A 12449-nucleotide genomic window follows, 5' to 3' on the forward strand; every position below is an offset into this window, starting at 1 on the left:
TGAGGAGATTCAAGCTTGTTTTGAGAGATCAAGGAGATGGATTCTGAAGCATTCAATCTGATTTTAGCAATGTCCACTTTGATTCAAGAGAAGGGTGTATATGTTCCAACTTCATTCTCTATTTTTCTTTTCTTCTAGTAACGATTTTTGTGTGTATGACTAGCTAGCGCTGACGAAGCCATTGGGGTTCTTATTGTTGATGGATTATTTTTTATTTGTTTGATTATTAGATTTCTGATAAGCATCATACTACACATGTTTTCATGCCTGATTGTTCACATTTTTATGCATGATTATCCCGTTTTATGCTAGAATCACCTGTCTTTTGTTTCCCTTTTTGTTTCAGGTCATTTTCGAAGGACACCATCAGTAATCGAGGGAAATACGTGTGATTACAGAGCAAAATCCATCAAATTGGGTGAGAACAAGCACCCCGAGGGTTGAGCACGGCCTGGACTCCGGCCGTGCTGAATTATCAAGAGGCTATCCCCAATTGTGCCATTTCAGCACGACTTCCATAGCCACCACGGCCTCCAGCACGGCCTGTGGTGGATCAGCACCGCCTTGGGCACGGTCTTGAAGGAGTCAGCACCGACTTGGGCACGGCCTGTGGTGGCTCAACACAACAGACTCCACAGATTCAGCACAGCCTGGACTCCGGCCGTGCTGAATCAACTATATAGGCGATTTTGAATTCTAATTGAAGGGGACGATTTTTGGACTCAATTCCAAGACACACACTTAATCAAATATTTCCTATACCTCAATTGTAGACCTAGAGAGATCAATTTTCATCAATTGAAGGGGGGATTCCACTTATTCCAACATCGAATTGAAGATCAAGACAAACTTTAGGAGCATTCAAGAGGCAACTAGGGTTTGAGATTTTGAATTTGCAAATTTAGGGTTTCTCATTCAGCTTGAAAGAGAAGGGTGTACATACCTTTAATTTGTTTTTCCTTATTTTGTTCTTTAATTGCTTTGACTATAAACATGAGCAGCTAGATCTTTTGAATCCATTAGGGTTCACCTTTGTTGATGGATTATGCTTAATTGATTTTTATAATTGTCATTCTTGCAATCTTCTTGCTATTCAGTAATAAAAGTTTGATGCAGTTAATTTGAGACGTTGGATTAATTGTTTATTAGGTTGTTTCTTGACATTGAAAATGCTTGTTACAACTGGATTTTGAATAGTAAGGACTGGTAGTTAACAATTAGAGATGAGGTTGATTACTCGCCGGATTAAGAACTAACAACTCTTAATAGTCTTAAATCATACTTAATGCTAATTTGTAGTAATCTGATAGGAAGAGATTCCATTAGGTTAGTGCAGGTTTAGGAATCCGGTAAGCTCGAGAGAGGAACCGGGATTCAATTTAGGATTTAGGCACGGGTAAGCAAGATCGGCAATCCATAAAATTCATCTTTAGAATTCCATCACTTAGGCTCCCTTTTGGATTTATTTCTCTCTTTACAATTGTCTTTTAATTGTCCATTGTTGTCCTTCATTTACTTAATTGCACTCATAACCATTACCGGTATGTTAGAACTTTCACACCCTATTTCGGACTAGATAACATAGCAAGGTAGTAACTCTAGGTTCACCCGATCTCCGTGGATACGACCTTGATACTCACTAGTGCTAGGCTACATCGGTAGGTTCAACGCCTTAGGTGTAGGTTGCATAAAGAGCCCATCAAGTTTTTAGCGCCGTTCTTGAAACTGTGAACGGTGAACTAGAGTGAATTGTTTTTGTGTTAATTTAGTCATTATTTGTTTTATTCATTTATTCTTTAATTTTATTATTATTTATTATTATATTATTTTTGTTGATCGGTGGTTGTGTGGACTTTCGGTTTCGGGTAGTTTATGACCGGAGCTCAAACTCGAATCTTATAGAGCCTCTATCCGATCCGAGCGATCCTTGACTCTTAAGAAAGAGGTTGCAATTAGAAGAGGAGGAGATTGAGGTTGAGGTACCTATGGATAGACTAGACACGATGGAAAACCATGACCCGCGGGATGAGGATCGAGGACGATGTACGAGTTTGCTCGACCATCTTTGGATGGGACGAAAACTAGTATAGTCAGACCTGCTGTAGCAGCCAACAATTTTGAGATAAAGGCCAATGTTATCCAGATGATCCAACAAAGCGTGCAGTTTGGAGGATTGCCCAACGAGGATCCCAATGCACATATCTCCAACTTTTTGGAGATTTGTGACACATTCAAAATAAATGGAACAACCGATGATGCCATTCGGCTGAGATTGTTTCCATTTTCCTTGAGGGACAGAGCAAAGAGATGGTTGCAATCTCTTCCACAATAGACGATCACTACCTGGAAGGCGTTGGCCGAAAAATTTTTATATAAGTATTTTCCTCCCGCTAAAACTGCTAAACTTAGAAATGACATATCTTCTTTTGTGCGGTTTGATGATGAAAGCATGTCGATGCATGGGAGAGATTTAAAGATCTTTTGAGATGCCGCCCACATCACGGATTGCCGGTGTGGATGCAGTTCGGACCTTCTACGGGTTGAACCTCGCGAACGAGGCGATGGTGGATGCCGCAGAGGTGGGGCGCTAAACAAGAGACGCTCGAGCAAGCTCGGAACTTGATAGAGGAAATGGCCATGAACAACTATCGTTGGCAATCCTCTAGGAGCCGACCAAGAAGACAAGGAGTGGTCAACCAAGTGGACTCTACAGCCTTGGCGAGCTCAAGTGGAGCTTCTAGCCAAGAAGATCGACCAACTCAGGATGCTTGGGTTCATGCGTGAACGTTGGTGTGAGTTTTATGGTGGCCCGCATTCGGTCTGACGCGGGAGGTATGTTTGCTTCATCTTCTATTAGTTTTCCATCTAATTCTACTATATCTTCCGATGTTGAATAGGTTGATTATATGGGAATGCCCCAAGACGTAGAATAACCCCTACAAAGAATACATACAACCCTGGATGGCGCAATCATCCCAATTTCGGTTTGGAGGAACAATAATGCCCGTGGTCCGCCAGTTTCCAAAGACTTCATCAATAGCCACAAGAATAACCAACCGGTGGGCTCGCACAAGCTCCTCCTCCCAAGAAAAGAAGTCAAATTTAGAGGAGCTCATGATGAAGTTTGTGACATCTACGAAACAAGATTCCAGTGATCGATAGTGCACTTAGGAATCGAGGCCTCGATTCAGAACTTGGAGACTCAAATTGGCCAAATTTCTAAGATGCTTTCAGAGAGACCTTCAGGATTGCTCCCTATCACTACAGAGTCAAACCCGAGGGAGCATTGCAAAGCTATCACCTTGCATTCAGGTAAGAATTTGACTGGTTCTTCGCCTTTAGCTGATAAGGATAATACAATCGTGCGGTGTCGAGCCGGTAAGGAAGGACCAGACCTTGAGATGGTAGAGAATGAGAGAAAGAAAGAAGACAGGCAAAAGAGCCCTATGCGGGAGCATCAGCCCCCGGTACCATATCCTGCAAGGTTGAGACAGGATATGGTGGACAAGCAATACAGTAAGTTTCTTGACTTATTTAAGCAGCTGAAAATTAACTTACCTTTTGTTGAGGCAATTTCACAAATGCCGAAATACGCCAAGTTCTTAAAGGAGATTTTGAGCAACAAGAGGAAGTTGGAGGATCTTGGTCAGGTGGTGCTTAATGAGGAGTGTTCAGCTATTCTCCAGAACAAACTGCCACTCAAGCGACGAGATCTAGGGAGTTTTACTATCCCTTGTATGATTGGTGATTTATCAATTAGTGGTGCATTGGCTGATTTAGGAGCCAGTATTAACTTAATGCCCACTAGTTTATTTGCCAAATTAGGGTTGCATGAGCCAAAGCCTACTAGGATGAGTGTTCAATTAGCAGATAGGACTGTTAAAATTCCTAGAGGTATTGTTGAAGATGTACTTGTAAAGATAGATAAATTTATCTTTCCTGTAGATTTTGTGGTAATGGATATGGAGGGTGATAGCACTGTGCCTCTTATCCTGGGTAGGCCTTTCCTAGCTACATCGAGGGTCAAGTATCGATGTAAGCGATGGAAAGCTTAAGCTTAGAGTTAATGATGAGACCATTACCTTTGACTGGCCACTTCCATGAGATGTACCACCGGACTATGATAATACTGTATGTTCTATTGATGTGATTGATGATTTGGTTGAGTCCCATTTACAAGAAATTTTATGTTCTGACCCTTTGCAAGTAGCATTAGCTGAGGATGAGGAGGAGTTGTCCAATGAGCAAGTGTTGGAACAACTCGCTGTTTTATTCGCTTCTGAGCCGAGCTTGTCAACTGATCCCTATCTTTTTCTTGACAGGTCTAGGGTGCGGAAAGTAAAGACTTCATTCGAGGACCCACCAGTTTTAGAACTGAAGGAGTTACCGAGCCACTTGGTTTATGCCTTCCTGGATGAAGAGAAGCGCTTGCCAGTAATCATAGCAGCCGATCTAACTCCTGAAGAACAAGCCATGCTGTTGGAAGTTCTAAGAAAGTACAAGAAGGCCTTTGCTTTCAATATAGCCGATATCCCGGGCATAAATCCAAGTTTCTGCTCTCATAAGATTTCATTGGGGGGTAGTTTCAGGCCGGTCGTTCAGCCTCAATGACGACTCAATCTGAACATGAAAGAAGTGGTAAAGAAGGAGGTAATTAAACTTCTTGATGCAGGTTTGATATATCCCATTTCTGACAGTTCGTGGGTTAGTCCTATGCAGGTTGTACCCAAGAAAGGAGGCATCACAGTGGTAAGGAATGAGAAGGATAAGCTGATCCCGACTCGGACGGTAACAGGCTTCCGAGTTTGTATTGATTACCGTAGGCTTAATGATGCAACTCGGAAGGACCACTTTCCTCTTCCTTTCATTGATCAGATGATTGAACGTTTAGCAGGTCACATGTTTTATTGTTTTCTTGATGGCTTTTCAGGTTACTTTCAGATTCCTATTGCACCTGAGGACCAAGAGAAGACTACCTTCACCTGCCCTTATGGGACGTTTGCTTATAGACGGATGCCATTCGGACTGTGCAATGCACCGGCTACATTTCAGCGGTGCATGATGGCTATTTTTGAGGACATGATTGAGGAGTCTATGGAGGTATTTATGGATGACTTCTCTATTTTTGGTAATTCTTTCTCTCTTTGTTTGGCAAACCTTGAGCGCATGTTAGCTAGATGTATTGAGGCTAACTTGGTACTAAACTGGGAAAAATGTCATTTCATGGTGAGAGAGGGGATTGTTTTAGGGCATAAGATCTATCAGGCTGGGATGGAGGTGGATAGAGCTAAGGTAGAAGTGATATCTAAGCTACCTCCTCCTAGTTCTGTTAAAGCTGTTAGGAGTTTTTTGGGCCATGCAGGGTTTTATAGGAGATTTATTAGAGATTTTTCTAAGATTGCTAGGCCCCTCACTCAATTGTTAGTTAAGGATGTACCTTTTATTTTTTATGATGCATGCGTGGCAGCTTTTGAGTTACTTAAGAAACTTCTAACTACAGCCCCAATCATGGTTTCTCCTAATTGGGGGCTGCCTTTTGAACAGATGTGCGATGCTAGTGATTATGCAGCTGGAGCTGTGCTTGGACAGAGGAATGAAAAGAAGTTTCAACCCATTTACTACGCTAGCAAGACCTTGACAGGAGCCCAGGAACACTACCCCACCACAGAGAAGGAGTTATTGGCGGTTGTTTACGCCTTCAACAAGTTTAGATCATACCTCGTTCTCTCCAAAACCATTGTCTTCACGGACCACTCGGCATTGAGGTACTTATTCCTAAAAACTGATGTGAAACCGAGATTGATTCGGTGGATTCTTTTGTTACAGGAATTTGACGTCGAGATCAAGGATAAGAAGGGCGCGGAGAATCTGGCAGCGGACCATTTATCGAGATTGGAAAATCCTCACTAAGATGCACTTGATGAGACGACCATAGATGATAAATTTCCAGAAGAACATTTGTATGTCACTCAGGTATACACTAATACTCCCTGGTTTTCTGATTATGCTAACTATTTGGTTGCTAGGGTTCTACCAAAGGGTATGACGTATCAGCAAAAGAAGAAATTCTTCGCTGATTTGAAATACTATATTTGGGAAGATCCCTTTTTGTTTAAAGTATGTGCAGATCAGGTGATTCGCTGTTGTGTATATGGCGAGGAGACTCTCCAAATATTGAAGCAATGCCATGAGGGACCCATTGGAGGTCATCAAGCACTAAACCATACTGCGAGGAAGGTGCTAGAGGCAGGATTCTATTGGCCTACGCTCTTCCAAGATGCACGGAAATTTGTTAAGGTTTGTGACCCTTGCCAGCGCGCAGGTAATATATCTTCTCGTGATGAGATGGCCCAAACTAGTGTGCAAGTCATTGAGATTTTTGATGTTTGGGGAATCGACTTCATGGGACCCTTTCCCTCTTCGTATGGTAATAAGTACATTCTGGTTGCTGTTGAATATTTCTCTAAGTGGCCTGAAGCTCAGGCTGTAGCCACTGATGATGCTAGGGTTGTCTGCAGGTTCCTTAAGCAATTGTTTGCTAGGTTTGGCATACCTAGGGCGCTTATTAGTGATAGAGGAACACATTTCTGCAACACCTAATTAAAGAAAGTACTTAAGCGGTACGGAGTTACTCATCGGTTCTCTACTCCCTATCACCCCCAGACTAGTGGGCAGGTTGAGGTAACTAATAGGGGTATTAAATGTACTGTAGAGAGAACCGTTAGTACCAGTAGGAAGGACTGGACTCTTAAGTTAGATGATGCATTATGGGCGTTTAGGACTGCTTTTAGGACATCTATAGGTTTTACGCCCTATCGCCTTGTTTATGGAAAGTCATGTCATTTGCTTGTTGAGTTAGAGCATAGGGCACTTTGGGCCCTTAGAACTTGTAACTTTGATATTGATTCTGCAGGTAAGGAGCGACAATGGCAGCTGAGTGAGCTAGATGAGTAGCGCCAGCAGGCATATGAAAACTCCTCAACTTACAAAGCAAGGACTAAGAAATGGCATCACCAAAGGGTCTTGAGCCAGGTTGTAATGGGGTTAAGGTAAGGTACGTATAAATATGGAAAGTAGGCTACAAGTTGCTGGAAGTTAAGCAAGTAATGCAAGAAGGTAATGAAGGATCAAGTGCTGTACCAAAATGAACACTAAGTTGCTCTAAAAAGATGATGCTCGAAATGAACTAAATTAACACTTTCTACTTTTTTTTTTGTTTTTTTTTATATATAAATATATATACTATGTATATATATTACAACAGCTTATGTAGGAGTTGTTGGTTATTGACACATACAATAATTGAAGGGAGCATCTATGAAAAATCTAGCAACTTAGTGAAATATATGAATGCAGATTGATCCAAAGTAAAATGCAGCATAACTTATATAATTTCCAGCAACAATAGTAGAAAGAATGGTCAAATGAATAGAAGTGATAAGATGAGTGTCACTGTTATTATTGTCACGAAAGGAATGGCTAAGGCTCAAAATTGGTTCACTAAGGAAAAATAGGGTTAGGCTTTTTGGCCAAATTGTGTAAATCCTAAGTGCCCAAATCATCTCACGATTATTGACAATTCATGTAATTTCAATGATATCGTGAAAGCAAGTTCTAGAAACAGAGATTCGTAAAATGCTCACTAATGAAAGAAAAGGGAGCATAATAGTGATGCACCAATTGGCTCAAAATCTCACCATTTGAGTGATTTAAAATTGCATGAATTCTCAACCCAAAGTTTAAACAGTCAATCACAATAATAAGCAGCAATATTAACAGTGTTCTATATCTACGATAAAGTAATATGGAAGAATTAAGGAAAAATACCAGTTTTACCTGGCTGGATTGTAGTTGAGAGATTTATTCATTGCCTTCTTCCGAACAAGGTTCGATAAAAGCTATAAGGGAATCCATTCAAAGGAGAAAAAAAGTCATCAACTACTTAATTAAAACAAAACTCAAGATAGGCACAACATCGGTAGGTCCCTACCCCATATTTTAGTATAACACTGTCCACAGTGTTAGAGAGATTTAGACTGAGGAAGCATATGATTCACACATTATGGTTATGGAAGATCATGCTGAATTTTTTTTTTTAATTAAAAAGGCTTAGTGTTCTACTTAACATAAACAAACAAGTGCAAGGAAATAACATAAAAGTAAACAAGCTACAAGCAAGAAAGTAAAAGGAGATAACAAATTAAAAGAAAATAAATAAATAAATAAAATAAAAAAAAATAAAAAAAAATAAAAAAGTAGAAAGTATTAATTTAGTTCATTCCGAGCATCATCTTTTTAGAGCAACTTAGTGTTCATTTTGGTACAGCACTTGATCCTTCATTACTTTCTTGCATTACTTGCTTAACTTCCAGCAACTTGTAGCCTACTTTCCATATTTATACGTACCTTACCTTAACCCCATTACAACCTGGCTCAAGACTCTTTGATCATGATTATTGATTATTTCGTAGTAGTGGAGATTGAATCCATAAGCAAGCCTATGGTAAGCACTTTTTCTGTATTTTTGCGTTGAGAGCTTGGCGATCTTCTTTCACCTATATACACTTGTGTGTTTTGAGTGATATCTTGTGAGGCATGATTCTCAATTTCTTAATTTAGATGGTTTATCATTTTAACTTTAGCAACTTTATTAAGTTTGCTCTTTCTCTTAAGGATTTAGTGATTTGGGGATTTTGGGAAAAATCATTACGGAGTTTTGAAATTTATTTTGAGCTAACCTCTTGCAATGCAGTTGATTGAGTTATTTAATATCTTTTGAGGAGTGAGTTGTAAATTGCTTAAGGACAAGCAAAAGTTTAAGCATGGGGTAATTTGATAAGCATCATACTACACATGTTTTCATGCCCGATTGTTCACATTTTTATGCATGATTATCCCGTTTTATGCTAGAATCACCTGTCTTTTGTTTCCCTTTTCGTTTCAGGTCATTTTCGAAGGACACCATCAGTAATCGAGGGAAATACGTGTGATTACGGAGCAAAATCCATCAAATTGGGCGAGAACAAGCACCCCGAGGGTTGAGCACGGCCTGGACTCCGGCCTTGCTGAATTATCAAGAGGCTATCCCCAATTGTGCCATTTCAGCACGACTTCTGTAGCCACCACGGCCTCCAGCACGGCCTGTGGTGGATCAGCACCGCCTTGGGCACGGTCTTGAAGGAGTCAGCACCGGCTTGGGCACGGCCTGTGGTGGCTCGACACAGAGCTCCACAGATTCAAAGACCACTCGACCGTCTTGAATCAACTATATAGGCAATTTTGAATTCTAATTGAAGGGGACGATTTTTGGACTCAATTCCAAGACACACACTTAATCAAATATTTCCTATACCTCTATTGTAGACCTGAAGAGATCAATTTTCATCAATTGAAGGGAGGATTCCACTTATTCCAACATCGAATTGAAGATCAAGACAAACTTTGGGAGCATTCAAGAGGCAACTAGGGTTTGAGATTTTGAATTTGCAAATTTAGGGTTTCTCATTCAGCTTGAAAGAGAAGGGTGTACATACCTTTAATTTGTTTTTCCTTATTTTGTTCTTTAATTGCTTTGACTATGAACATGAGCAGCTAGATCTTTTGAATCCATTAGGGTTCACCTTTGTTGATGGATTATGCTTAATTGTTAGTTTTTTTTATAATTGTCATCTTGCAATCTTCTTGCTATTCAGTAATAAAAGTTTGATGCAGTTAATTTGAGACGTTGGATTCATTGTTTATTAGGTTGTTTCTTGACATTGAAAATGCTTGTTACAACTGGATTTTGAATAGTAAGGACTGGTAGTTAACACTTAGAGATGAGCTTGATTTACTCGCCGGATTAAGAACTAACAACTCTTAATAGTCTTAAATCATACTTAATGCTAATTTGTAGTAATCTGATAGGAAGAGATTCCATTAGGTTAGTGCAGGTTTAGGAATCCGGTAAGCTCGAGAGAGGAACCGGGATTCAATTCAGGATTTAGGCACGGGTAAGCAAGATCGGCAATCCATAAAATTCATCTTTAGAATTCCATCACTTAGGCTCCCTTTTGGATTTATTTCTCTCTTTACAATTGTCTTTTAATTGTCCATTGTTGTCCTTCATTTACTTAATTGCACTCATAACCATTAGCTGGTATGTTAGAACTTTCACACCCTATTTCAGACTAGATAACATAGCAAGCAGTAGTAACTCTAGGTTCACCCGATCTCCAGGGATACGACCTTGATACTCACTAGTGCTAGGCTGCATCGGTAGGTTCACTACCTTAGGTGTAGGTTGCATAAAGAGCCCATCAATTTCCAATCTATAATCCTTCTTGCTTTTCAGTAATAAAGGTTTGTTTCATTTTACTTGAGACGTTGAGTTGAATGTTGCTTGGATTATTTAATTAGTATTGAGAGATTCGTTAAGCAATTGGAATTTCATTAAACAAGAAGTGGTTAATAACACTTAGAGATAAGGTTAATTGGCTAGCTGGATTAAGAATTAACAACTCTTAATAGACTTGAATCAAATCTTAATGTTGTTCTGAGATTAATTGTTAGGCAGAGATTCCAGCGTTTAGTTTTCAGAGTTAGGAAATGGGTGAGCTCGAGAGAGGATCCGAGTTCATTCTAGGATTCAGGCATGGGTAATCAATTTGGTAATCAAGATAATCACCTTTAGTAATTCCATCACAAATAGCTCCTCTCTGGGTTTGTTATCTTCCTGTGTTTGCTTCATTATCTTTACAGTTTGTTTGGCATTTTACTTTTGCATTTCATCATTTCTAGTTTACAGTTTAAGTTGACCTTTCACCAATTGCTTAAGGTTATATAACACTTAGTACAGTAGTAGCTTTAGGTTCATCTGTTCCCTAGGACCTTGATACTCGCCATTAGTGCTAGACTATATTGATAGGTTCATTGCCTTAGATTGTAGCTACACAAATAGCATATCAGGCTTAATTAAATTGAAATGGGCTTAAACCTATGACAAATTAAACCAAAGCCTAGTAGGAGTAAGGAATGGGCTAAAATCCTTATTTCTTAAACAAAAGAAGAAAATAACAATAAAAACATAATTAATAAAAAAAATAAAAATAACAGTAAAACTAATTAAAAGTAGATAGTAGGTTACCTCATACCAAGCGCTTCTTTAACATCCTCTTAGCTAGATAGCTAGGCATTTCCTCACATTGACTCGAGAAGTTGTAAAACTTCTTTTCCCCCAATCAAACTCTTTTCCAACATATAGTCTTAATCTATAGCCATTAACTTTGAAATCACCCTTCTTAGGGTGGGTCAACTTAACTACTTTATATGGAAAAACTTGCTTAATAACAAATAGGCCTGACCATCTTGACTATAACTTGGAAATAACCGAAGTTTCAAATTGAATAGAAGTACCTTATCTCTAGCTTAAGACTCTCTCCTTGGCTTAATCCTAACATCATGCTACCTCTTTATGCATTCTTTGGTTAGACGGGCATTATCATATGTATGTAGCCTCCATTCATCCGGCTCATTAACCTGTAATTTTCTTTTCAAACCTGCACTAGCTAGATCAAGGTTAACTTGTTTAATAGCCCAAAAGGCTTTGTGCTCGATTTCAATAGGTAGATGAAAAGATTTTAATGTGCATTCCCACTTGTTTTAATCAAAAGTAACATGATTTCTCCCTTACGTAGATGGACTTGCATTCATGCTGCCCGATCACCAAGTCAAGCATCAATGCCACTAGTAAAGCTTGACAATTGCTTTTCCATGATTCCTTAATGAAAACATTTGGAAATTCATGTGGGCATAACTAATAATACTTCGGCCCAATTACTTCATTATATGCCTCCCAAAAACTGAAATGCGCTCATTCTGACTTGGATTAATTGAAAGCAACATGATTTCTCCCTTATGCGAGTGGGTTTACATCTCATCCCGCTTGACCAGCCTTAGGCGAATCCTTGTGTCATTAAGAGTCCTCATGCCTAAAGGAATAAGGAATGATGGAGGCCCCAATGTTGAAATATTTGGACGTGCCTCCATTCTTGTTGTTCCCTCTTTCCTATAAAAGATCAAATCGAGTTGATTTAAACACAAGGGTAGACAAAGAACACAAAAGAAAGGAAGGATGTGAGCGATAAGTCTATGTTCCCTAGTGCTAGTGTTAATAAGTCTACAATGTTCTTCAAAGAATCTGTAGCTTGATTTCTTCCAAGGTAGATGACTGGAATAATATGCTCACTAGCTTGAAATATTCGGACTCATGCGATTTTCATAGTGCGAAATCCCTCATTCCATAAGAAGAAGAAACTATAAGCTAAATATGAATAAATCAAGAACTTAAAAGTAGTTAAGATGAACAACAGGGTGGTCCAGCTAGCCAAATGGATCCATTGACCAATTTTGGAGGACCTTTCACTCAAGTTAAAGCTAAAAGTATTAAAGAAGCTTTGCCAAGCTTCATC

At 39.4% G+C, this 12449-nt stretch overlaps 1 non-coding gene across 1 annotated transcript; it reads right to left on the reverse strand.

The window, feature by feature from the left end:
* Positions 1-2401: 2401 nt before the first annotated feature.
* Positions 2402-2507, reverse strand: LOC125371249. The gene has a single exon (XR_007217549.1). It is a non-coding gene; the product is annotated as a small nucleolar RNA R71 (small nucleolar RNA).
* Positions 2508-12449: the final 9942 nt, after the last annotated feature.

This window comes from Ricinus communis, chromosome 9, assembly GCF_019578655.1.
Source record: "Ricinus communis isolate WT05 ecotype wild-type chromosome 9, ASM1957865v1, whole genome shotgun sequence".
NCBI classification, from domain to species: domain Eukaryota; kingdom Viridiplantae; phylum Streptophyta; class Magnoliopsida; order Malpighiales; family Euphorbiaceae; genus Ricinus; species Ricinus communis.